This window comes from Microtus oregoni, unplaced genomic scaffold (assembly GCF_018167655.1).
Source record: "Microtus oregoni isolate MIOR12 unplaced genomic scaffold, Mior012 000002F_ref0000024, whole genome shotgun sequence".
NCBI lineage: Eukaryota > Metazoa > Chordata > Mammalia > Rodentia > Cricetidae > Microtus > Microtus oregoni.
Window position 1 is genome coordinate 86,646,403 of NW_024543061.1, and position 24,071 is coordinate 86,670,473.

General features: G+C 45.7%; 1 protein-coding gene across 12 annotated transcripts in view; it reads left to right on the plus strand.

The window, feature by feature from the left end:
* The window catches only part of Ppfibp1 (PPFIA binding protein 1), a 145,125-nt gene that overhangs the window by 20,836 nt on the left and 100,218 nt on the right, over nucleotides 1-24,071 (plus strand). The window contains exon 1 of one of the 12 annotated variants that reach the window (XM_041633415.1): nucleotides 23,103-23,239. The exons of the other annotated variants lie outside the window; for them this stretch is intronic. The gene's annotated coding sequence lies outside the window, so the exon portion shown is untranslated. Of the gene's footprint in view, nucleotides 1-23,102; nucleotides 23,240-24,071 lie in introns of those variants that run through there. 12 annotated transcript variants of the gene reach the window in all.

Consider the following 24,071-nt stretch of genomic DNA (forward strand, 5'->3'; position numbering starts at 1 on the left):
CATGGTTTTGGGGGTTCAGTTCTTGATGGCGGGAAAGGCATGGCAGAGAGGCTCCATGTCTGTGGGAGTGTGGTCAAGCTCCTCTCATAGTGGTCAGGCCAGGAAGTAGAGAGCTAGACCGGAGTCAGGCAGATAGAACCTTCCTTCCAAGGCTCATTCTAGTGGCCCACATTCCAGAAGTTCTACAGTGTCCCCCAAGTAGTCAAACTGGCAGGGGACCAAGTCTTTAGAGCATGATCCTGTTGGGACAGTCCAGATTCAAACCGTAGCAGAGTTCCCTTGCCAAGAGATAAAGTCAGCCTACTTTCTGGCATTTCCAGAAGCCAGCTGTGCTCAGCAACTTTCCAAAACTGTCATGGTTTGTGGTGTGAGTGAACAAGGCCGAAGTAACACAAAGATCGCCATGCACAAGCTCCGTCCCAAGCCCAGAGTGAGTCATAGCTGCAGAAGTGAGCACAGATCTGCTTTTCTGTGTTTGGATAAGTGTGCAAGAATCGTAGGCTCCGTTCACCCAATGTGTCAACAGGCTGGGTGTCCTGTAGGACCTGGAGATGAGGATCCCTGATGGTTTGGCCTTGGCACACAGCCAAAGTGGTAGTATGCTGGTGTGTTGATGTGTGTGTGTGTGTGTGTGTGTGTGCATGTGTGTGCGTGTATGTGTGTGCGCGCGCGTGCACTGCACATGTGGTGGCTTCCCAGGAAGCCTCCCTCAACTCCTGGACAGCTTGTGTAATCTTGGCTTTGATCTGTATTATCAGCCGGGAGCTCTCTGTTACCAGGTGGAAGAAGGTGTTACCAACCTGTTTCCATGATGTTTGTAATGGGGAGATAAATACTTGGCTGTTCTCTCTTCAGAAGCCAAGCAGACTCAGGTTGCCATGGAGATATGTTTTGTATAAAAACACCCATCTTTGAACCCCTTAAAGGGATGTCGGCGGTTTGATTGTTGGGATGTGCAGTGGCTGGCTTGCCAGCTGGTTTGCTGTATTAGCTGGAAATAAGAGACAGCACAGAATTAGGAGCTCAGGTTTCCCCAGGTGAGGAGGAGGATTTGTATCCCTGCGGTAGAGAAGATGCCTCTCTGGAGCGTGTGCTGCCCAGGGAGACGTGGGCACTCTTCGGTACAGTCTTTGTTACAGTTCTCACTTGGTCTTTTGAACATGCCTGTCCACATGCACCTACTCGTCTGCTGGAGTTAGGCGGCCGTCTCTTCTATGGCTCGGAGAGGGATCCCCAGCTGTGCCTTGTCACGGTGACTCACGTCCCCACAGAGGATGAAAGAAGAGTTTCCTGGCAGGAAGCGAGGTGCTGTGCGGGGAGAAAGGACTATTGTTAGGAGAGAAACTTTGGAAGAACCAGAATTTTACAAAGTCTAACAAGAAGAGCTGGGCCGGAAGTGATCCTCAGAGCGTTTCACAGACATCTGGGGAATAAATCAGGACGAGAAATGGAGAAAGGTCAAATGAAAAACCTTGTCACTGAGGGCTGACTGGTTGCAGATTTAGGAAAGAGGCAGAGCCGGTTGATCTTAGGAGCCATCGGAAACTCGCTCATGTGGTACCACACCACCTTGGCCTCCTCCTCCTGCTCGGGAAAGGCCTGACACATTCCCCGGAGAGGATGCTCTTGGCTGTTTGGAGGGTGGGAGAAATTTGCTTCCTTTAAGCTGATATATTGCATCACGTCCCCAGGAGGTAGGACATAGTACTTAAGGGCAGCTTGCGACCAGGCCGTCTTAGACACTTGGGCCTCAGGAAACTAGGTTATTCTGAAAGAGTTAGCTGGTCATAACGAGCAAACACTCCAGATTCTTGTTACTACACTCTAAGAGTTTTAGCTGAGTTTGTAAAAAGCACTTTCCTGTCTTCCCAGGTCCCAGTGTCTAGACTTTGAGCCAGAGTTCAGCCATTGCCAAGAACTGGGATCCACCACATGTGGCTTGGTTAGTCACCTTGGGCTTTGGGCCGTCTTTAAATCAGGGGCGGGTCCTCACAAAGGGTGTTGGGAGTGAGTATATTGGCCATCCAGGATTTCTGCACACTCAGATATGTTAGCCAAACATTTCCAGGACTAATGGTTTGTTTGATAAAATACACGGGATGTATCTCCTATGTAGGAGATACTGGGTGTGTAAAGCTGCTGGCTATCTGTGTGGTTATTCGTGGTTTGTTATACAAGCGTGTGCTAGGTTATGGTTATTTTTTCTGTAACTCTAAGAGATGTGGGCAGTATTAATTTTATGATTAACTTATAATTTTAGAGAGATAAATTAGCTTGCCTAAGATGAACTTGGAATGGAAGGCACCGCTGATGATAGGATACTTTCTAATTTGTCAGAGAGTAAAATGTGAAAAGATACCTTTTTAATTAATGAGACTGTAAGCAGCAGAGCCTTGATTCTGCTCTACCCCGGCGACACCTGTCTGTTTCAGATCTTGTGGGTACCCCCAACATCGTAACACACAAGTACTTTATACCCCTGATTTGTAAAGAATAGACAGTTGCCACGTGCGAGTCTTAAAAGACTGGCAGTAATGATAATAAGTTGACATTTATCGGCTATTGTGGCAAAGCTTTCCTTTGCTTAGATTCCTAGGAACATTTGTGATCTTTTTAACAGTCTGAGATGGACCTGCTCCTCTAAACAGTGGGGGTAGGCTCCCTCTCTGTTTTTTGAAAGACTTATTTTATTTTAAATTATATATATGCATGTGTGTCTATGTCTGGGTTTATGTGCCCAAGAGTGCAGGTGCCCATGGAGGCCGGAAAATCCCTGGGAACTGGAGTTAAAGGTGGCTGGCTGTCAAGAACCACACGATGTGGGTGCTGGGAAACAAGCTTGGGTTCCCGGGAAAAGTGGCAGGCATTCTCAGCTGCTGAGTCACGCCCCTAGATAGGTACTCCCTTTTCACATGAGAAGCAGATACAGAGACTATCAACGTAATTAACCATGGGACAAGGCCATGTGTAAGTTCTGTACCGTGGTAGTCAGGTTCCCTGTGGACACATCATCTAGACTTCTGAAGGGTCAGGCAGGGTGACCTAAGGGTGGTGATGCCGCCTTAACTGAGATGGGAATGTTTGTCTGCTCATCCTAGTAACCATACTGCCAAAAATAGTCACACTCGCCCTGTGGTACAGACCTCCTCTAGTCCTAGGTCTCTTACACTGGCTTAGCGTGAAACGGCTTTATTTATAATTCAGATCTTTCCACGTCCTAGAGCAATTAAGGAATTGCACAGAGGTATCTAGGAGAAGCTTCAGGAGTCTTACTAAAGGTTGACCAAGCAGAGAATCTTTGCCACCCAATTAATTTGAATACAACTGAACCTAACTGCATTGCCGGTCTGGTCCTCGCCTGTGGTGGAGGCAGTGGTGGATTGGAAGTCCAGATGAGCACAGTTCAGGCGTGATAAGGAGGATGGTGGAAAGGCTGGGGTGACCTTCCTGCTGGTCCTCAGCGGTGCTACGGGCTGGCACAGTGCACTCGCATCCTGGTGAAAGCTGCCTGTGTTGGCCTCTGTTGGTTCTGCCACAGCCTTTTCTGTTTACCGGCTGCTGCTGCAGGCTATCAGCCTCGAGCCTGAAGGCTGTGGCTGCTGGGCTGGATACCCTGTGTACATGGTATGCAGTGACGTCATGAACACCCCGTGTGGAGTGCCCTGTGGGTGGGATTGCTGTGCTCCTTGACGTGTGTCAGACAAGTCCCCGGAACTCGAGTTCTTGCAACCCCGTGATGGATTTCCTGTGCTTTGGTGACCTAGGAGTTACAGAGAAACCTGCAGTGACAGGAAAAGGCCGCAGAGAAAGGGCACTGATTACACAAAGCCTTATTCTTCGGGGGGGGGGGGGGGGCAGGAATGGCAAGGAGCGCCACTCCTGTCACCTGAATTTGGTCCTCTCAGCAATTCTTCATGCATTTTAGTACATTTTCAGTGACCCTCTGTGAACAGACAGATGTGATTTCATTTCCTTCCTTCCTTCCTTCCTTCCTTTCTAATTTTTTTGCCCTTCTAGACATTCCAGATTGAGCAACTAAATGCTTAAAGAATTGTTCATTATTTAAAACCCGTTTAAAGAGGCAGTGGATCAGTAATGCTTGCTGAGTATTTTGATGAAAGCTGTCGTCTCACAGAACTAACTGAGAAGGGCAGGAAAAGCATCTTGCAGGAGGGCTAGTATTTCCACACAGTCTCACTTGGGACCAAGCGCTGTGTCCATCTGGTTTGCCCAAGGTGCGTAGATGTAAGGAGAATGACTTGGACCGGGAGCTCAGCAGCAGCATTGTCTGGCAGTTCTGCTGGGGTTCCCGGGTCCTGCAGACAGTGCACAGCGTCATCCTGAAGGGTGGAGTGGCGGCAGAGTGGCGAGGGTGGCATTTTCCCAGCAGTCCCAGACTTCTCGTCCTGGTGAAGCCGTTCACTCCACCTAGAGCAAGTTGCTTTCGGAAGTTTCGTCAGTGTTTTTGGTAGAGAGATGCACATTCAGAGATAATTTGGAACTCAGTAGCCCTCGCCACAAGGTTCTTAGTCAGCGTTTGTATCGGTGACTGGCTGGAAGCTGCGGCTGAGACGTGTCTGGGAGAGACAACTGGTGGTTGTCAGAATTCAGAAAACAGCCTGAAAGTTGATAAAACTTTAACAGCTACGTCATAGAAATCTACACTTTTAAAAACATTTAAAGTGGGGATGATTTGGTTTGTTTAAAACTTGGTGAGGTTTATAGTTCAGCACAAACCACATGTGCAGTGTCTGTGCTAATGGGGAGTTAACCCAGCTGGGGTTAGCAGATCAATGCAAGTTAGCGTCTGAGTCTGTAGTTAATGGCTCTTTGTGCTCCCGGCTGGAGACGCTGCATCTGGAGTCCCTGCCCTCTCCTCTGTTTGAAGAGGAATGCTGCCCAGTTGGGGTGTTTCTAGTGCTGGAGTGGACATGATGCTGACCAGGGGACTGCAACTTGTGCTCTCATGGGTGTGGTTGGAAGAGCTGGAGCTCCGGAGCCCGTGGAGGTTAAACCAGGGCTGTTGGTGTCACACAACGGTCTGTGTGCCAAGCAGAAGGAATCGGCTTTAGCATCGTTGATCCTGAGAACAGTCTCAGTAAGAGCATGGGGTGGAGTCAGGCCTGGGCCCAGGACGGCAGCCTATGACTTATCCTGGCGTCTCAGAACATACATTGGCCCAGGCCGATGCATGGAGCATGCCTTTGACGTGTGTTACTCGGCACTCAGGAGGCAGAGATGAGTTCAGGGGCGGTCTGTAGAACAAGACGCCATGGAAGCCAAGTCAAATCAACCACTAACCATCCTGGAAAATGTTTAGATCGTGTTCCTAGCCACTGGCTCTGGTCTCGAGGGTCTATGGTCTTGTAACTATTCCTGCCCCACTGGCCTTGTTGAACATCATCTACATCTGGAAGAGGAATGACCCATAGGCTCGCACGTCATAGGAAGAAAAGTGCAGCAGTTTGTGTCTGAGGGCTGTTGAAGAGGCTCTGGAACTTTCCTGAAGATGGTTTGTCCTATTCCTGCCAGAACCCTGGAGTTTTCATTCCTTTGTTTGCTTTGGTTTTACTTGAGTGGATGAAATAGCAGTGATCATTGTATGCAAAAAATATGACTGCAGTCCCCCCCCCCCCATGTGAAAGCTGAGCCTTGCCTGGCAGATATTGTGGGTTTTTTTTTTTTTTTTTTTGTGGAGGAAAACATAAATCAGGATTGGAGGTAAAGGGTATTTAGACTCAACTCTTTCCCTTTTCTCTGCAGAGGAACAATTGCTTGGGTCTGGAACAGCTTGGGATTGATGGTCCAGAATTAAACTCTCTCTTAGTGAACCTGCATTACCATGGACCCAGAGTCTATTAAGAAGTATTTAATAATATAGGAGCTCCCAGTTTATGCTCATCGTCCGATCCAAAAATAAGGCAAGCATATGTTTGTTTTAAGGACACCATTTACATAAAATTTTTTTACCTCAGGTGTTATATTTTATGTTTATGTAAATGCATGTATGTAGGTGTATGCTTGATTACAGACTTGGGGTTGAAACAACTGTAGGAAAAGCAGTTACTTGTCAGGGTTAAACGTAGCCGGTGTTTGGAACTTAATTGTGAAGCTTAAGTTGAATTATGAATAATGAAGACAGAATATTTTGGGATTAGCAGCTTGCTTAGTGACTCAAGCTGCTTCCTGAAGACATCTGTTGCTATTGGGATAAACCGTTTCTTGGCATAAAATGATGATTTTGAGTAATCTTTTGCGGTTGATAGGCTAATTTTAAGATCTTCTGGAGAAACAAAACCCGTCGGTGTAGGCTTTTAATTTCTCACAACCTAACTTTAAATTAATTTCTGACACTCATGTAAATGGCTAATAAGATTTCCTTCGGCCACCCGAGTAGCAGAGGTCTTAGTGTCCATTGCTGTCTGCCAATGAAACATGTAGATATTTTACGGAGCAAATGCTGTCTAGCGTCAAGCTTTGAGCCTTGTTTCTGTTCTCTATGTGACAATATTTGCTGTCACAGAATAGAGAGCTGGATTTGCAGTATCACCACACAGCCTTTGTAATGGCCAGAAAGCTATGAAAGGCTGGGTTCCCAACTGTGTAGATTTCATCGTAGAGCCTCCTGGAAGGTTTGGTTACAGGAATTGGAAATTCCAGATGGGGTTTTACTATTGTTTCTTGTCCTATAGGACATTGTCCTTTCTTACTGAGGGCAGGGATTCCAGTGTAGTTCTGAGTTCTAATCCTTGACGAGGAGAGATGTTGGAAGGACTGACAGTGACCTAATGGACCATCTCACCTTATGCTTTAGTTTTCAGACAAGATGCCTTAGAATGGTCTGGAGTGAATACATTTGCTAGGGCAGATGTGTTTGAAGGGAGAGGGGAGGACTGGGAATCTTAAGAACTCAGTGAAGACTGCTTTACCCAACCCATGCCCTGAAATGGTGTTTACAGTGTGCCTCAATGACTTGGATTTTATTCCTTTAATTTGAGAATCTCAAATTGTATTGAGGCCTCCTTTGAGGAAATCCCTTATGACTGACTTCATATGCGCTTTAGGAAAAATGAATATCTTCATTTCCTGATTATTTATTTATTTATTTACCTATTTATCATATATACAGTATTCTGTCTGCTTGTATGTCTGCAGGCCAGAAGAGGACAGCAGACCTCATTACAGATGGTTGTGAGCCACCATGTGGTTGCTGGGAATTGAACTCAGGACCTTTGGAAGAGCAGGCAATGCTCTTAATCACTGAGCCATCTCTCCGACCTTATTTTGATTTTTTTGAACAAGGTTTTTGTGTGTAGCCCTGGCTGTCCTAGAACTCGCTCTGTAGACCAGGCTGTCTCAGAGTCAGAGATCCACCTGCCTCTGCCTCCCAAGTGCTAGGATCAAAGCTGTGCATCACACCCAGTGTTTGATTTGTTTTTAAATTAGTGAATGGCAAACTTTTCTCCTATAGACCTTTTTTTTTTGTTGTTGTTATCAAACTGGAAGTTTTGGGAGTAGCTTCATATTAACAGTGTTTGCTTTTACATCGGGAAAGTGAAGAGAGACTGGACTGGGAGTGTTTACTAGGCACGTCTCCCGCTGTAAAGCTCTGCTTTGGTATTCAGTGTCTGCTATCAGTGCTATTTTTACTTTTCAGCCAGATTGGAAGGTGTCCAGCCTTGTAGGCATGTACATTTTGTCTATTTAAGTGCTAAACTGTTCCCTGGAGATTCTACACTAGAAACGAGTGATTCAGATTTGTTAGGGACAAACATACAATTATTGGAGCAGGAGCTGCCTTCTGCGATTCCATCGACTCGGGAGAATTCCCACTGTTTGGGAGTTCCAAACGGAGCCTCTGATGGGGTGTGTTCGAGTTTGAGCTGGCTGAAATGCGTTGTTGTAGTATCTCTTGTGAGCGCTTTGTTAGTGTGCCCGTGCGCCATTTCTCACACCTTTCCCTTCTCCTGAGACCCGGGCTTTTCCTGAAACCGTTTGGTCTTTGGAATGTGTAACTTGTGTTTGAATGAACAAGGCTACTTGCAGTCAGATCCTATAATACAAAATGGGAAGAGTTGCTCGTCATCTCCCTCCTCCCCAGGGGAGCAGCAGTACAGGAAAGCGGACGTGATTGTGCCTTAGTGTGCTTGTATGTGCAGAGTCACACATGATATTCTGTACAGGTCGAGAGATGCCTTACTCGTGTGGAGGTAAAGGTTGGAGAAAATGATTTTAATAGGTAATTCCCTCTCCTCGCCGCTCCAACACAAACGTGTGTTTATACTGGGTAAGTTATAGATTGTGTGATTTGTGCATGTGTGCACGCTCATGTATGTGAGGCTGGAGGTATTGCGCGTCTTCCCCGTCACTCTCCACCTTACTTTTTTGATACGGGGTCTCTCGCTAAACCTGGGCCTCATCGATTGACTGGGATTACAGGTGCACGATGCTGTCCTGGGCGTCCGTGTAGGTGCAGGGGATCTGAACTCAGGTCCTTATGGCTGACACAGTAAACACTTTCAGCCATCTCTGCGGCTCTGTTCATAATGGTTTTAAAGTATTACCAAATCCATACAAAAATCTCACCAATGGCAAATTCTTTTTTTTTGTTTTTTTTTATTATTATCAATGGCAAATTCTAAGGGCAATTATAGTAGCTTAATTTCTTTTTTTAATATTTATTTATTTATTATATATGCAATGTTCTGTCTGTGTGTATGCCTGCAGGCAAGAAGAGGGCACCAGACCCCATTACAGATGGTTGTGAGCCACCATGTGGTTGCTGGGAATTGAACTCAGGACCTTTGGAAGAGCAGGCAATGCTCTTAACCGCTGAGCCATCTCTCCAGCACCCTTAATTTCTTTATTAAACACACAAACACACTTTAGCTAAGATTCCCTCATGTTTCCTGAGGCCCGAGGAGTGTGATGGCCCCGGAAAGAGAAAAGTTAACTGAGCCACACAGTCCCAGAACCCTCTGCTATTTCACAATTGGATCATAAGGATACCTATGGTATTAGAAGACCTAATTATAGTTATGCTTCATGGCGTAATTACAAGCTTCTCCTTCCAGACACGAAAATTAAATAGTGAAGTTCTATGCACATACGTAGCTCCAGCGGGAACAAACCCTGCTATTTCCTAACATAAGAAATACGTGTAAGTGAGCCCAGTTGACATTCTCCAGCCGGACACAGACTGGGAGGAGGAGAAGTTGTTTCTTCCTCCTCCCCTGAACCCAGAAGACCGTACTGATGTTTACAGCGGAGCCCCAAATGCCAGTGGCCGCCGCTTCCCTTAAGGACAAAACAGACAGAGTCTGTGCCGTGGTCTTTGTACAGAGATGAGCTGGTGGGGACGTCACACGCTCGGAGGTCTCACAGACAGAGTCTGTGCCGTGGTCTTTGTACAGACCTCCCTGCCTACCTAAGTCCTGTCCTATCAACAGGCCAAGGCAGTTTCTTCATCCATTAACCAGTTAAAGCAACACATAGACAAAAGGACCTCCTCTACCATGTAGACGCCAATAATAAATAAATAAATACATAAATAAAAAATAAATAGAGAAAAGGTGATTGGCTAGCATGTGAGGACCCGGCTGGAGCCTTGTAGGAGAGTTGGCCCGAGGACAGATGAGTCTGCCCTGGGATGGAGACATAAACTAAGCCTATTTGTTTTATTTTGATGCTTTCGGGAATTCTGTCCATTTTTGTTTTTGTTTCTTTTGAGGCAAGGTCTGTTGACGATTCACCAATTGCTGGCCTGGAACTCCTGGCAGTCCTCCTGCTTCAGCCTCCCCAGTTGTGGGAGTAAAGACATTAACTACCATGTCCTTAAGGAGCGTGTATTTTCTTTGAGGTAGACTTGCTGAGCACAGATGAGCGGAGAGGGTGTGATCTGAATCTCACACATGCTACCAGTGTCCAACACATGTCCTTAAACAAGGACTGGCGACCGGTCAGTGGGGACTTTGGTGATAGATACCACTTTGTGTGGTCTGCTTCGGAGCTCTCTGTCACGGAATGGCCACTTAAGGTGGCTCTCAGCATTCTATTTTAGGATGAGTAAATTGAGGTGGTGAGAGGTTTACCAACCTCTTGGAACTTGGAAGGGTGGAGCTGGGATCTAAATCTGGCCTGAATGACCCTTCAGATTCTGCCCCCGCGGCCCTCTGTACTTCTCTGTGCCTGAGACCCACTGCTATCCTGTGCGCTGAACTCTTTAAACGATGCTCGGGTAAACCTGGATAGGGTGGAGTCGTCCCTGCGTTATCCTGCCACCAGGAAGAGAGAATCGTCCGAACATGCGGCGAAGGCTTTCCTTTTCCGTTAACTTTCAGTTTCAAGGTAAAAGCTGAAAAGAAGATTACCAAGCAAAGGGAGTGTGTGTTTGTGCATGAATAGTGTATGTACTAATCTAGCAGGGAATAGGGAAGGAAGAAAAGGAGTCTGGGACGAGAACCCACGTGTCTCTAGGATTGGCAAAGGGGGGGGGGTTTCTAGAGGAAACCAAGCTTGAGGTAATTTTTCTGGCTGTGGAACTGGGTCTTTTACCTGCCTTGAAGTCTTTTAATTTTTATTTTTCAGTAGGTTTTATTTATTCTTTGGCTGAATCCACCCCATTGCCTATTCCTACTTCTCCCACTCCCCACATTCCCCTCTCACCTTCATTATATATATATATATATATATATATATATATATATATATATATATATTTTTATCCTGTGGAATCGAGTTACTGCCGTCTGACGGAACCAATGCCCCTGTCTCGATCTTGTGCAGTGACCACAGTCGCTGTGTGTTTCTGCGTGGAACAGCCGAGCCGTGTCACACCTCACTGCACCCCTTCCGTCTTCCGGCTCTTACGTCCCTCTCTGCTGCTGTGGTGTCCCCTGAGCCTTGGGTGGTGACATACATGTCCGTCCCATCAGGGCTTAGCACTCCTGCCTCATGGCCTTCAAACTCCACAGAGTTTCCCTAACGTTTTGTGTTATGCTTATCTTTCGTCTGCTTTCCGGTAGTAAAAGTCACGGAGGGAATTTAAAAAATATACACTTTCATTAATGTGCATAATTATTAATGTAATATAAATTATATAATATACATATATAATTTATGAAATTCTTGAAGAATTTCATATATGTATATAATTATGTATATATCATTAACCCCTTACTCCTCCTCCTAAGTACTGGGTCACTCCCCAACTTTGTCTCCCAACTTTGTTCATTTTTTTAAAAGCATTATGTTACTTTAAATCATGTGTATGTGTCTGTGTCCATGAGTGCATGCCACATGTGTGTGGGTACCTCTTGAAGGCTAGAGGCATTGGATCCCCCGGAGCCAGAGTTACGGGTGTTTGTGAGCTGCCTGATGGGGCATTGGGAATCAAATTCAGGTCCTCTAGAAGAGCAGTATGCTCTCTCAGTTGCTAAGCCACCTCCCTAGACCTCCCTGCACCACCTCCTTCTTTTTTAACCATTGAATTCAGTATACGATATTCATATACTCAGGTGTGGGGCCATCCACTGGAGTGTGAGTGAAATACCAGGGGCCACACTCTGAGAGAAAAAGTACTCTGCCTCCTCCAGAAGCCCCCAAGTGTCGGTAGCTGCTCAGCTAGGGGTCCGGATTCAGAAGCCGTTTCCGCTTTCCTGATGGGATGTGGACTGGCTCGTTCTTGTGTGGCATACACAGTTTCAGTGAGCTCGGGAGAAGCGGTGGTTTCATCAAGTCCAGAGACACCGTTTCTCTAGTCTGCCCCGATCTCTGCCTTTAAGATGGTTTCTTTCTGCCGGACAGTGGTGGCACACACCTTTAATCCCTGCACTTGGGAGGCAGAGGCAGGTGGATCTCTGTGAGTTCAAGGCCAGCCTGGTCTACAGAGCAAGTTTCAGGGCAGCTGGGGCTACATAGAGAAACTCTGTCTCAAAACAAAACGAAGCAAATCTTTCTTCCCCCCTTTCAAATTGGTTCTTGAGTCTTAGGGGTAGGAGGTATGACATAGATGTCCCATTTGTGGCTGACTGTCCATAATGTGTTCTCTGTACTCTGATCTTGTGTGAATTTCTATGTTCAGTATCATACACTGTACAAAGAAACTTCCCTGATAAGGCCAGAGATATGTACTAATGTATGGATACAGAGGTACAGCTTCGGGGGTAGTTTGATATTATGTCTCCTTAGCAAAATAATAGTAGTCCATTTACCTCTAGGGCCTAGGGGATCCCCAACTGTGGAATTTGGCCAGCTTTATAGTACTAGGGATGCATCCCCCCTTAAAACCACCCAGAAGGCAAGCAGCTGGTTACCCATAATATTCACCCTACCATTGCACCCTTGGGCTTATCTTGCCATGCTGGTCATTTTTGCACTTCACAAGGGTCAGAGCTGGCCCAGACTATTTTTTGATACATACACCCTGTAGCCTGCATAGTACTTTCTGTAATACCCATGAAAGCTTAGCCAGCAGGGAGGAAACTTTCTGGTTAATCAGGAAGCAATGGCAATATCCCATATTGTTTGGTGAATCTCCGGGATGTCTGTGACCAACTGGCGGGGATATATCCCATACCTGCGACCTTTTATTTGGCCACCTATGGATTCTGGTAGGAACATTACCTGCTCTGTAGGGTAGCTCCAATTAAACTCTTTAATGTGAAGTGTGCGCTGTGTATGTATATGTGTGTGTATGTGTGTGCACATGTGTGCACGTGTGTGTGTTTTATAAAATAGGTTTCTATATGACTTTTCCAAACATCCTTAATGTTTGTTTTCCACCCTGTCTACTTCCTTCTCTGCCCTGTCCTCCCGTCTCTCTCCCCACTTAAACCCTCCCCATTTCCCCTTTCCTTTCTATGTTGTCTGTGTTCCACACCCCTCCTAGATGATCTATCTTTCCTTTTCAGTGGCCCTTTTACAGTTTCCTAGAGTCAGCAGGTACTTCAGATTAAGTACACACGAATCTGAAGGGTCAACGCTAGGTAAGAGCCGTGCATGTGTAAGAACATGTAGCGTCTGCCATTCTGGGCTGGGTGGTTTCACTTTCCAGTTCCCTGAATTTCCTGCAGATTTCATTTCTCCTCACGGCTGAGTAGACTTCCACTGTGTCCAGGTACCGCATTTTCCTTATGCCTTTGTCAACAGATGGACATCTGGGCTTCTTCCACGTCCTGGCTGTTGTGAGTAGAGCAGCAGTGAACATGGATGGGCACTTGTCTCTCCGTTAGGATGTAGAGTGTTCTGGGCCTATGCCCAGGTATGGCTGGGTCAAATGGTAGATCACTATTTCTAGTTTCCCGAGGAGCCATCGCCCTTATCTCCATAGTGACCTCACCAAGCGCATTCCCCTGGTGTGTGAGTTTGGTGAACACTCAGAGGTATCTCTCAGCCATTGCATTCCTCCTTCTGAGAACTCCTGTTTCGTGCCATCGCTGTTTCATTGGGTTGTCTTCTTGGTGTTTAGTTCTTTCGCATTCTGCCCCTCTTCTCACCCTGTCCCCTTTTCTGTAGCACAAACACACATTGCACGTTAGTTCTGTGCTTTCCCAGCTATACAGTGTTCATATACACATGCGTGCCTGGATTTTTGTTGGCTGTCGCATAGTTACTTTAACAGATTTCTTCCTGCAACTCCCAGTGTGCGAAAAATGCCGTTCTATAGTTTATATGCAGTTCAAGTCTTTAAAGAGATTTATTCATTTTTATTTTATGTGCGTTAGTGTTTTGCCTGCATGTATGTCTGTGTGCAGGTTCCAGATTCCCTGGAACTGTAGTTACAGACAGTTGTGAGCTGCCATTTGGGTGCTGGGAATTGAACTCAGGTCCTCTGTAAGAGCAGCCAGTGCTCTTAACCACTGAGCCATCTCTCCACTCCCTCAGCTCAGTCTTTAAATGACTCTACCATGCTCTGTTGGGCTAGACTCTGTTCTTTGATGTTAGGTTGTCCCTAGTTACTCAACGATTCACTTGGTACACTGTTGCATGGAGAGGAACCACTTGTTCGTCCCGGCCGCCCAACTTGCTTAGCCCTGAAATAACCACACAGAAAGTGTATTAATTAAATTACCGTCTGACCATTAGTTCTAACTTCTTATTGGCTAACTCTTACACATTAATTTAACTCACCTCCATTAATCTGTGCATCGCCACGTGGCAGTGACTTACCCGGAGGATCCATGGCTTCTCTCTGACTCTGCTTTCTTCCTCCCAGCATTCAGTTCTGTTTTCCCCGCCTACCTAAGTTCTGCCCTATCAAAAGGCCAAGACAGTTTTTTTCTTCATTAACCAATGAAAGCAACACATGAGCAGAAGAACCTCCTACACCAGTACACAGCTCATTTTTGTAGATTCCTGAAAGTCGTGTTTGTAGGTCACAGCTTCCATGTATTTTAAATGTTGCCACATGCTGCTGTCCTGCCTTTCAGTGGAGTCTGAAGCACGATTAATAATAAACTCAGAGAAATTGGGGTTCAACCTGAAGGTCAGAAATGCAAAATAGCCAGCCACTGGCCCTTACCTTGACCTCAATCCAAAAATGGCTATCCTGTTACTCCAAGAATCTCAGAATGAGGCTGTATCTGAGAGCTGTCTCTTCCTGTCTTAAAATTGTCTCTAGTTCTTGGATTAAAGGCATGCACCACTACCACCTGGTTTCTGTGGCAAGCTAGTGTGGCCCCTGGTTTTAAAGGTGTGTGTCTGTAAGACTGGCCAGTGTGGCTGTTTTACTTTTCTGACCCTCAGGCAAGTTTTATTCATTAAAATACAAGTGAAATGCCACTACAGAAGTCTCTTGGTCTGTGTTGTACCAATGGTTCCGGTATACTCTGGAAGGGTGCCCGGGAAACTTAATGGGTGTTATCTAAGGATAGGATCAGGCTGAGGATGTGTAAGGAGCAGAACCACCAATAACTTCTTGTTTTCCTGAACATTTCCGAATGGGTGTTCCAGGGAGAATCCCTTGTTAAAATGCTTGGGATCAGATATCTTTCAGATTTTTGGGATATTTGTGTAGAATTTTGGACTGAGCTTCAAAAATGTTCAAGCTTTTTCATAGTATTTTAGATTTGGGCTGGGCTGTTCAATTCATACCACAGTTTTTAGTGCTGAAAAAAAGTCTCATATTAACTCATAGTTCTTAGATAATTTAAAAGATTACTTTAGTCTCATTAAAAAAAGAAACAATATAATTTTTTAAAATAAAAGTACATTAAAATTTAATGAGTGTGTTTGTGTGCCCGTGTGTATGCATACGTGCGCACATGTGCAGAGGTCAGAGGATATTTTGTAGGAGTTGATTCTCTCCTTCCTCCATGTAGGTTCTTGGGATTGAACTCAAGTCATGAGCTTGTCGGGTACCTGAGCCTCTCAAGGCCCTCATTTTTAATCTGAAGATAAAAGAACCGATTCTGGGCCCATTCTCATGATCAGAGCAAATTGCAGATCCTGGAAGCTAGGTCTCAAGGTGCCATCCTAGCACCCGGTGCCGTCACCTTCATTCCTGCCTCAGCCCAGGACTGCCAGACTGCCCGTTGTGTAACTTCGGAGAAGTCTCTATGTTTAATTTATCATTTTAGGGTGTGTGCTTTAAAGACATGGGCCGACTTATGGGCTATGTAGCCCTCGAAGTTTCAGACTGTGTGAGCCAGTTGTAAACACGGGTTCCTTCTATTCTATGTGCGTGTGATGTGTCTTAGATGCTGAGAGCTTGGCAAGCTTGGAACCTGGTCCTCTCTTCTCAGCTGGAGATGGTGTACTCAGTATTCTGGAACCTGGTCCTCTCTTCTCAGCTGGAGATGGTGTACTCAGTATTCTGGAACCTGGTCCTCTCTTCTCGGCTGGAGATGGTGTATGCAGTATTCTGCATGTAAGAAGAATCAATGTACGTTTTATGAATATTTAAGAGTCAGTCAATAGTATCGTTTAAAAACAGTCTTCTTGAGCCTGGAGTGAGGACTTTGGAGCTAAGATTGCTGGCTGCTCTCCCAGAGGACCCGTGTTCAATTCCCATCACCCACACTGCAGTTGACAGTTGTCCATGATCCAGCTCCGAGTGACCTGACACCCTCACACAGATATACATGCAGGGAATATATCTGTGTGAAGATATTCCCTTTCGTGTTTTCCTTCAAATCCTCCACTTCATCTTCTCCACAGCCTCTGATGTGTCTGTCACCCAGCAGGTTTGCACAGATACTATTTCCAAGTTGCTGCAAGAACACCTCCTGTGGGAGTGTTCCTGCTTTCTTGGTCTGTCTCTCCTTCTTATCTGTCTCTCATGGAGTCTCCTCTTTCTTCTTTCAGGCCACCAGCCCTGCCAGCATCTTCTCTAGGTGTCGGTAATGGCCATTGTTCTCACCGAGGTCCTGACTAGGTCCTAGACCCTTTTGTCTTGTTTACTGTCACGACTACCCTGTGATCTCTGCTTCCAGGACAAGTGAGGAATCACTGTCCTCTCTTTGGCAGAGGGACAGACAGCAATCTTTTGATTTTTTTTTTCATCTGTTGACTTCCTACCCACTCTCTTGAAGCTGCCATGATTTCTTCCCCATAATTTTGAAGTCTCTTTCTAAAGTCCCCACTTACTCTCTAGGGATGATGTCATCTCCTTTATTTCTTGAAAAGATCCTGGACAGGGGTCACAAATTGAAATGTCAGCAGGAGGTGTTGAGATGAGATACAGGGACTATAGCAATCTGTAAGTGTGGTCTGTCTGGATGGGGAGGGGAAGGTATGGTGACCTTTGCCCCTGGGAGGAGCTTGGGCATAGTGTGGCTCCCTCTTCTCTTTTCTCTAGAAAACCCAGTGTCTGTTTTTCTGTGTGAGCTCTGATCATGTTGAGATCATCCTGTGTAGGCCACTGGCAGACAGGCAAATAGTCAACACCTAGCTTCACTTCCCTTTGCCACATAAGCTCTCATTTTGTACCCAGCTCTGTCTTTACGGGGTTCTGTGTTTTCTTTCCTGTCCCAGGGGTTTCCTCCTTTGCCGGCGACTTTTTCTTATTTCTGTGTAAGAACTCTTAAGCTAGTCCTTAACACTCTTTGTGCTTTTGTGTTGGTCCTGGTGATGGAACTCAGCTTGTTGGGATGGGAGTCTCTCCATCGCTCCTTTCCCAGCCCCAGCTGCTTACCTGTGTCCTCGGGGCCTCATCTTTTCTCTGTTGTGGCCAACTGAGTTTATGGGTTTGCTCTGGATGGATGATTAAGACAGGGTCCCGTGTAACCAGACAGGCTTTGAACGCCTGTATCCCTTGAACTCCGGGTCCTTCTGTCTCTTGACTCCAAGTGCTGTGCCTACAGGCATTCACCATCACGCCAGCTATTGCCTTACCTCTTGACACACTTTCCATATGTTAATTATACAAGCCAGTGTGTTTCCTTGTGAATGTCCACGACACCTATAGCATTCTTTATACTTATCCTTTCTGTTTCCCCCTCTCAACCCCACCTCCCAGGATCTCCTCACTCCTTAGCCCTTACTCGAAGGCAAGCTGTTGTCATTCTTGAGGTTCTGAGATTGTACTAACTTGAATTTTCGTCTTTGAACGTAATTTTACCACCCGTTTTTACTTGTTCATGTTGTTGTATCCCAAATACTTTATCTCAGAGATTTTTATCACTGTTCATTGTACTGTGCTGTTGCCCCTGGCCCAACTCCACCTCTGGGAATGGGGCTCACTCCACGGCCCTCTCGCCCATCCAGCTCCTCAGTGCCTCTTCCGCTGTTTCAGAGTGGCGTCTTCCCTCTAACTTAGCTGCTATTTATATCTTCCTTTGAAGACTTTAACTTAGAAATTACCTAGGTGACTTCTCCTTGTCTTCCTCTGCTCTCTCATCTACCCACGTTACCCCGTGGAAAGCCCAGCTGGTGACTTCTCCTTGTCTTCCTCTGCTCTCTCATCTACCCATGTTACCCCGTGGAAAGCCCAGCTCTAGCCAGGCTACGCCTTGGCCTAGAAAACCTCTAGAGCCGCGAGACAGCAAAGCTTACTGCCTTGCTTGCTGCCGTTGTCAGGTATGTCTGCACTCTTCTCTCCCTGTCCCTCCGGATACTCTAAGCTCCTGCCCACTGGCATTATGGCTGTTGCTGAACACACACCTTGGACTCTGTGCTTCTTGGCTACCTTTCCTTTTTCTTCTTCCCATGCTCCCTTAGCTACATTAGATTCTGCATCACCTCTATGTCCATCTAACCTGTCATCCCTTCCTTAGTAGGCCCTGTAGCTACCTTTAGTTGTGAGCTACTGTTCCATATTGGCTTTTTCAGCTTTTCGTCTGTACGTCTCCTATGCCATCTGTCATTAGTTCATTTTGCAGAACATTTATAAACCTCTCAGTCTCTTCCTTGGAAAGATTCTGTGCTTTTTAAATTTTATGCCCAGTAGAGAGGATAATGAAGTGGAAGGTACTGAATGCCGGTTTTAATTGAAAATTCACGATACTAATAATTAAAGCATAAGACCGTTGAACTTTTTTCTCTTCTTCCATCTCGGCAGATTAGAATTCATGAAGTTTTCCTTCTTCCGAGTGTCATACGTGGCACATGACAAGCACTCGGTCAAAGAGAAAACCTTCCTTGTCCCCATCTTGAATGCTTCTTCTTTACTAAAAATCATCTCCACAATTGTACCCAGGGACAGCTGTCTGCAAACCATGGGCGATGACGTTATCCTATAGCCAAGCTGTTTTTTTTTCAGAAGCGTCATGTTGGACAGACATTGGATTCAGTAATAGAACAAAAAATTAATGTCTTCATCTTTTAATATTCTTGGCTTTGCTTTTTCTGTCATTTGATAAAAGTTCTAGTTAGGATAATATAACTCGTGTGTGCTTTCTTGTTTTTAGAATTCTATTTTCATTTCTTTATCTTTTTCCATTTTCATGTATGCTTGTGTATGTGTGCATGTTTGCATGTGTGGTGTGTATGCTTGCCTGTATGTATGGGTACATACATATACATGTGTGTGTGCATGCTTGCACGTGTGTGCAGATACACATTGTATCAACCTGTGTGTGCGTGTGTGCACACATTAGGAATCCGAAGTTGATAACAAGAACTAGTCTCCATTACTTTTCTACTTTATTTCCTGAGGCAGGACCTCACAGTCAAAGCCAGAGGTCCCCAGTATGGCCGGTCACCGTAGACAGCTTGCTCTGTGGATTCTACCTCTCCCTTTCAAGGCTAGAATTACATGAATCCACTTCTTTTGCCCGACAGTTTCTCTTATGACAGGTTTGAGCTTTCTCTCCAGCCCTATTTTCACATGATGATTCAGTAATTTTAAAAAGTCAGTTATTTATATACTTATATTTGACACTGTTCATCACTGAGAAAGTCAATTTATATTGCTTTTTTTCTTATTCTCACGTATGTGTGCGTGATGTATGGGAGTCACAATTTTGTGAAGTTTCCTATGGTCATATGTGCTCCTGTTCCTAGTTCCTGGAAGTCACGTTTCCACTTTGTGGAGTCAGTTTGGTGGAACCACCTCAATAACTGCGCATCTGCTCCCACATCTGGGCACGCGTAATTGGATAAAGACCATCGGGAGGGTGGCTGCTCTGTGGATAGTAGAAGGAATGGCCTAGTTGGAGGAACAGATCACAAGGAGTATGTCTCTTGGGCTGTATCCTGCCCTGAGGGCTCCATCCTGGCCACCATGAAAAGAACTACACCCTTCCCCGAGATGATGGACTGACACCTGAAACTGGGAGACAGAGCACATGATTCTCCCTTGTTTATGTGACAAGAAGACGTGCTTAGCCAATCCACCTTCCATGTCCTAAACCATTGGTAATTCCCTGGGCCTGTCTTTCCGAATGTCCTAAGAAGTGGACCACACTGAGGCCTAGGGTTCATGCCCATAATCCCAGCACGTGGGAGGATGAAGAGGAAGGATCAAGAGTTCAGGGCCAGCTACTGATAGATGGTGTGTTTGAGGCTAGCCTGGTCTATGTGAGACTTTTAGTTAAAAAAACAAAGCCAAACCAAAATTAATGGGTAGTTTTGACATATAAACCCTTTCCATCTTTTCATAGAAGTAGCATCATTGTGAGAAGTGCATGCTTCTTTATCATTTCTCCAGCTTTAAGCATAATGTGGAAGCTGATGGAAGGCTATTATAGATTTAAGACTTTTGGTAACCTTTGCCAGTTTCCTATTTACTCTGCTGTGCAAGCATTTAACAGTTTGTCCTGTGTTAAAGTGAAGAAGGAGGGAAGGAGGGAGGAAGGGGAGAAAAGCTTTGGTGTTGGCTTTGATTGGTATGGTTTTAGGAAGTGGGCTAGCCTTTTTTGGTGGCAAAGGCTTTCATGTAGACTTGGCTCGCAGCGTTTTGTTATTTCCTTTACCAGGGATTAGGGTCCTTGGGTAGGAAATGTTTTAGCCTATATCCTCCTTAGAATTGTGATGGAGTCTCTTGAGGTTTGCGAAGTTTACCTGCTTCCGTCTTTCATGGACGCAGGATTTAGGGGAGGAGTCTGGACTGTGTTGGGTCAGCTGCAAAAGCATTCAGAACAGGCCGCCCCTTTCCCAGATCTGTGGGGACCTCGCTGGGATTGGTCTGCTGGTTTGTGGCGTTCTCTTGACGTGCTGAGTGTTATATAGTCGTGAGCTGAGGTCACTGACTTTACTAATGCATTCAGGTGTGTGCGTTTCATAGGGACCTGAGTGTTTTAACTTCATGTTTTGAGAGGCATGTTTGCAGAAGCATGTTTTAGCTAACGGTTTGGTGGAAGAGCTTACTTCTGCAGAATGCCTTGGGTGTAGGTGGGGGTGTCTTGGGGTGACAAGCACCTCTTCCTTGTTTTAGCAGGGAGTCAGTGTATTTCACAGTCTTTCTGAGCATGTGATGACCGTCAGCCATTTGTGACCCAAGTCTTAAGAGCCCACTCCCAGTGTGGTTTAAACTGGGTTAGACACCAGCCTAGTGTATTTGATCTGACCTCCTCCACACACTGTTCCAGCCACAGGTTTCTAGGATTTTGGACTCAAGGGTGTCTTGCCCTGGAATCCGTGACCCTGTGTGTTACCCTTCCTTCTACCTTTAGAAGCAACCATTCAGCCCCCACCCCATTTCTCTAAGGTCCAGCCCAGGTAGCTCTTTCTGCTTGTCGGTTGTCTGTGAAACCTTGAACAATTCTGCCTGCATAGGGACCAGGGGAGGAGGTGGGGTAGGAAGTGGAGGGCAGGGGAGGAGCCTCTCCAATGCCCATCAGTCATCAACCCCTTTTCAGCACAAAAGGGCAGTGGGTTACAAGGAGGTGACACATTTCCTCCAGAAGTCCTAGCGAAGGCAGGAAGTGTGGGGATGATTCAGGAAGGGGTCATCTTCCTGTGCATGGATGGGCGGCTGCGGCTGCATTGAGCCCTTATTGCTAGGCTGTGAAGAACAGTATCTGATGATTTCTGCCGGTGTCTGTGCCGCCTCTCCCAGGTGGAAGTCCCTTGGGAATATGGGACCAGGTGGGTACAAATCTGGGCACCGCCTAGGCTTAGTGGAGAACGCACATGCTAAGATTGATGTTGGGCAATTAACTTGATTCCTTGACTACTTACGGCAGTAAAGAACATGGTAGCTTTTATTTCCTTAATACCCTAAGATTAGGTCTAACCATGGCATCAGAAAGGACTTAGACCTGCAGGGAAGTCCCATTTATATTATTTTCGATGTCTTAGCCAATTAAGAGGGACGTTTTATTGTGTTGATATAACACTGAGAACTAATAAGCCTTTTGAGGTTTGATTGCATTTTATATGGCTTGTCTAACATTAGATCAATGTCTTTTTAGCACAGAGATTAAGAGTATGAGCTGTGCCGCTAGATCACCTGGGTTCTGACCCTGACTCATTCACCACTCAATCTCGGGCAGGTTACTCAATTTCTCTGCCTCAGTTCTTTGTCCAGTTGATTTCCCACTTGAAGTTTTTGTCTCAATTAAATTGACTGATTTTTTTTGTTTATTTACTAAAGATAAAGCTCTCAGTATCTGGTATGTATTTTCCCAGTAAACATTAGTGTATCATAAATGATGTCATCAGAGCAACCAAAGTTTGAACAGGTTTGGTAGATACCAGGCAGTGTCACTGAACAAGGATTGGTGTTCCTTATTTGAGGAGGAGCACACTTTTTCTTAAAGGGGCAGACACTACACAGCTTATGTCCTTTGGACCTTACAGGCTCCGTTGCTCTAGTAAAGTCTTCATTGCATCTTGTAGGCAGCAGCTATGGACGGTATATAGATACGTGGACATAACTGTATCCCAGGCAACATTTGATTGACCCTAATAGGTGGCAGGCCATGTTTGGTTATGTACAGACCCTTGCCGTGGATAACTTTAATCATATCTGCTTCCATGGACACCGAGAGGGCTGGCTTTAGAACAGTCATGAATGTGTCCCTTGAAGGCGACACAGAAGTCTCTTATTTAAGGGGTTGGAGCATTTTCTTAGAGTTTGAACCTGGGTTGTGGAAAGGATCAGGGTTTGTTTTATTCAGTGGACACAGATGCACACTGTTCCTTCTATCATCCCCATATAGAGAGGGTTTGTGGGGCAAACAGAAACCGGTCTGTGATTGTGCGTGTTGGTACACTGCGGGTTTTTCTCTCAGGCTGTGTGTATGGGTGTGGATCTTTTATTTCTTATTTTTTAGTTTAATAACGAGCTCTTGTTTTTAAATTGAAGTTGCCAGTGGGCCTTTCTGTGAGGGGTTGACTGTGTTGCTGGGTTTGTATTTATAGTCTGGGTCTGTGTGTGAGGAAATGACCAAAGTCGAGTGCATTCCATTGAGACTACTCAACAAAGACCATCTTTGACTCAGGGAAACAGGGCCTGTGATGAAAACTCAAAAACCTAATGATTAGTGTTTATCAATGTTTCTATGTGTTCTGTCCTGCCTGGGCCAGATAATCAGAGCTTTGTGCTGAGGGCCAGATTAGATACTCCCTACCCCTCAATCCAGAGAGAACTCCTCTGGAGTGGGTTCAGGCAGCGCTTAACTTCCTTGTGGCCCCCTTTGCATTTTGAATGTTTTAAAGCGGGTATTGGAGAACATAAGTAGATTTTTCTTCTCTTATCAGAACCCTTACTGTGTGTCCAGCAGAGAGGTCGCCGGTGTGGCAGTGGGACCCAGGAAGTCACTGCTGTGGGAATCATTATGTCTTACTCTTTGTCACGGAGCTGGTTTTCCCATCCTGCAGTTCTGCGGTGTTGTGATGAAATGCTTGAGACTGGGTAGGTTATAAAGGAGAAGTCTTTCTAGGCTGGAACTAATATTTTCCCAGAAGGGATCCGCTAGAGATGGGGCTGTGGCTGTAGCTCAGTGTAGAGGGTTTGCCTGGCACGAGCCTGGTTGCGTTCCCCAGTACTGTTGTTTAGAAAGGAGAGAGAGGATTGGGGAGGTTAGGCTTTGTGTTTCAGTTTGCCGTGTGTGCTGGCTCATTGGGTTTTTCACACTGGTTGAAATGCTCAGTATTGTTTGGTTTCATTGCGCTTAACATTTATTGTGATTATTATTTGTATTGATTATCTCAGTCCTTTCATAAGCAACTCAGTGAGTCACTTTTAACCAAGTCGTGGGAGGGGATCTCTGTCTGTCTCTGTCTCTGTCTCTCTCTCTCTCTCTCTCTCTCTCTCTCTCCTATCTAACACAATTTTACATACTTCCCACTGTCACACATCCCCTGACTCCTGCCTCTGTTCTCAGAATCACCTTCCAGCTGTGTTTCCTAGAAGGTCACTCTGAAAGTGGTTTATGGGACTGGAGAGAAGTCTCCATGGGGAAAGTTCATCCTTCTGAAAGTGGTTTATGGGGCTGGAGAGAAGTCTCCATGGGGAAAGTTCATCCTTCTGAAAGTGGTTTATGGGGCTGGAGAGAAGTCTCCATGGGGAAAGTTCATCCTACTGTTGCAGAGGACTCCTTAGGTTCCCACAGCCCACATCGGGCCGCTCACAACCTCTTAGAACTCCAGCTGCAGGGAATCTAAATATTTTAAAAAGAGAAAATTGGTTATCAGTTCAATTTTCATTTTGGAGTGCAGCTTGATCTGAAAGCAAGGCTTGTCTT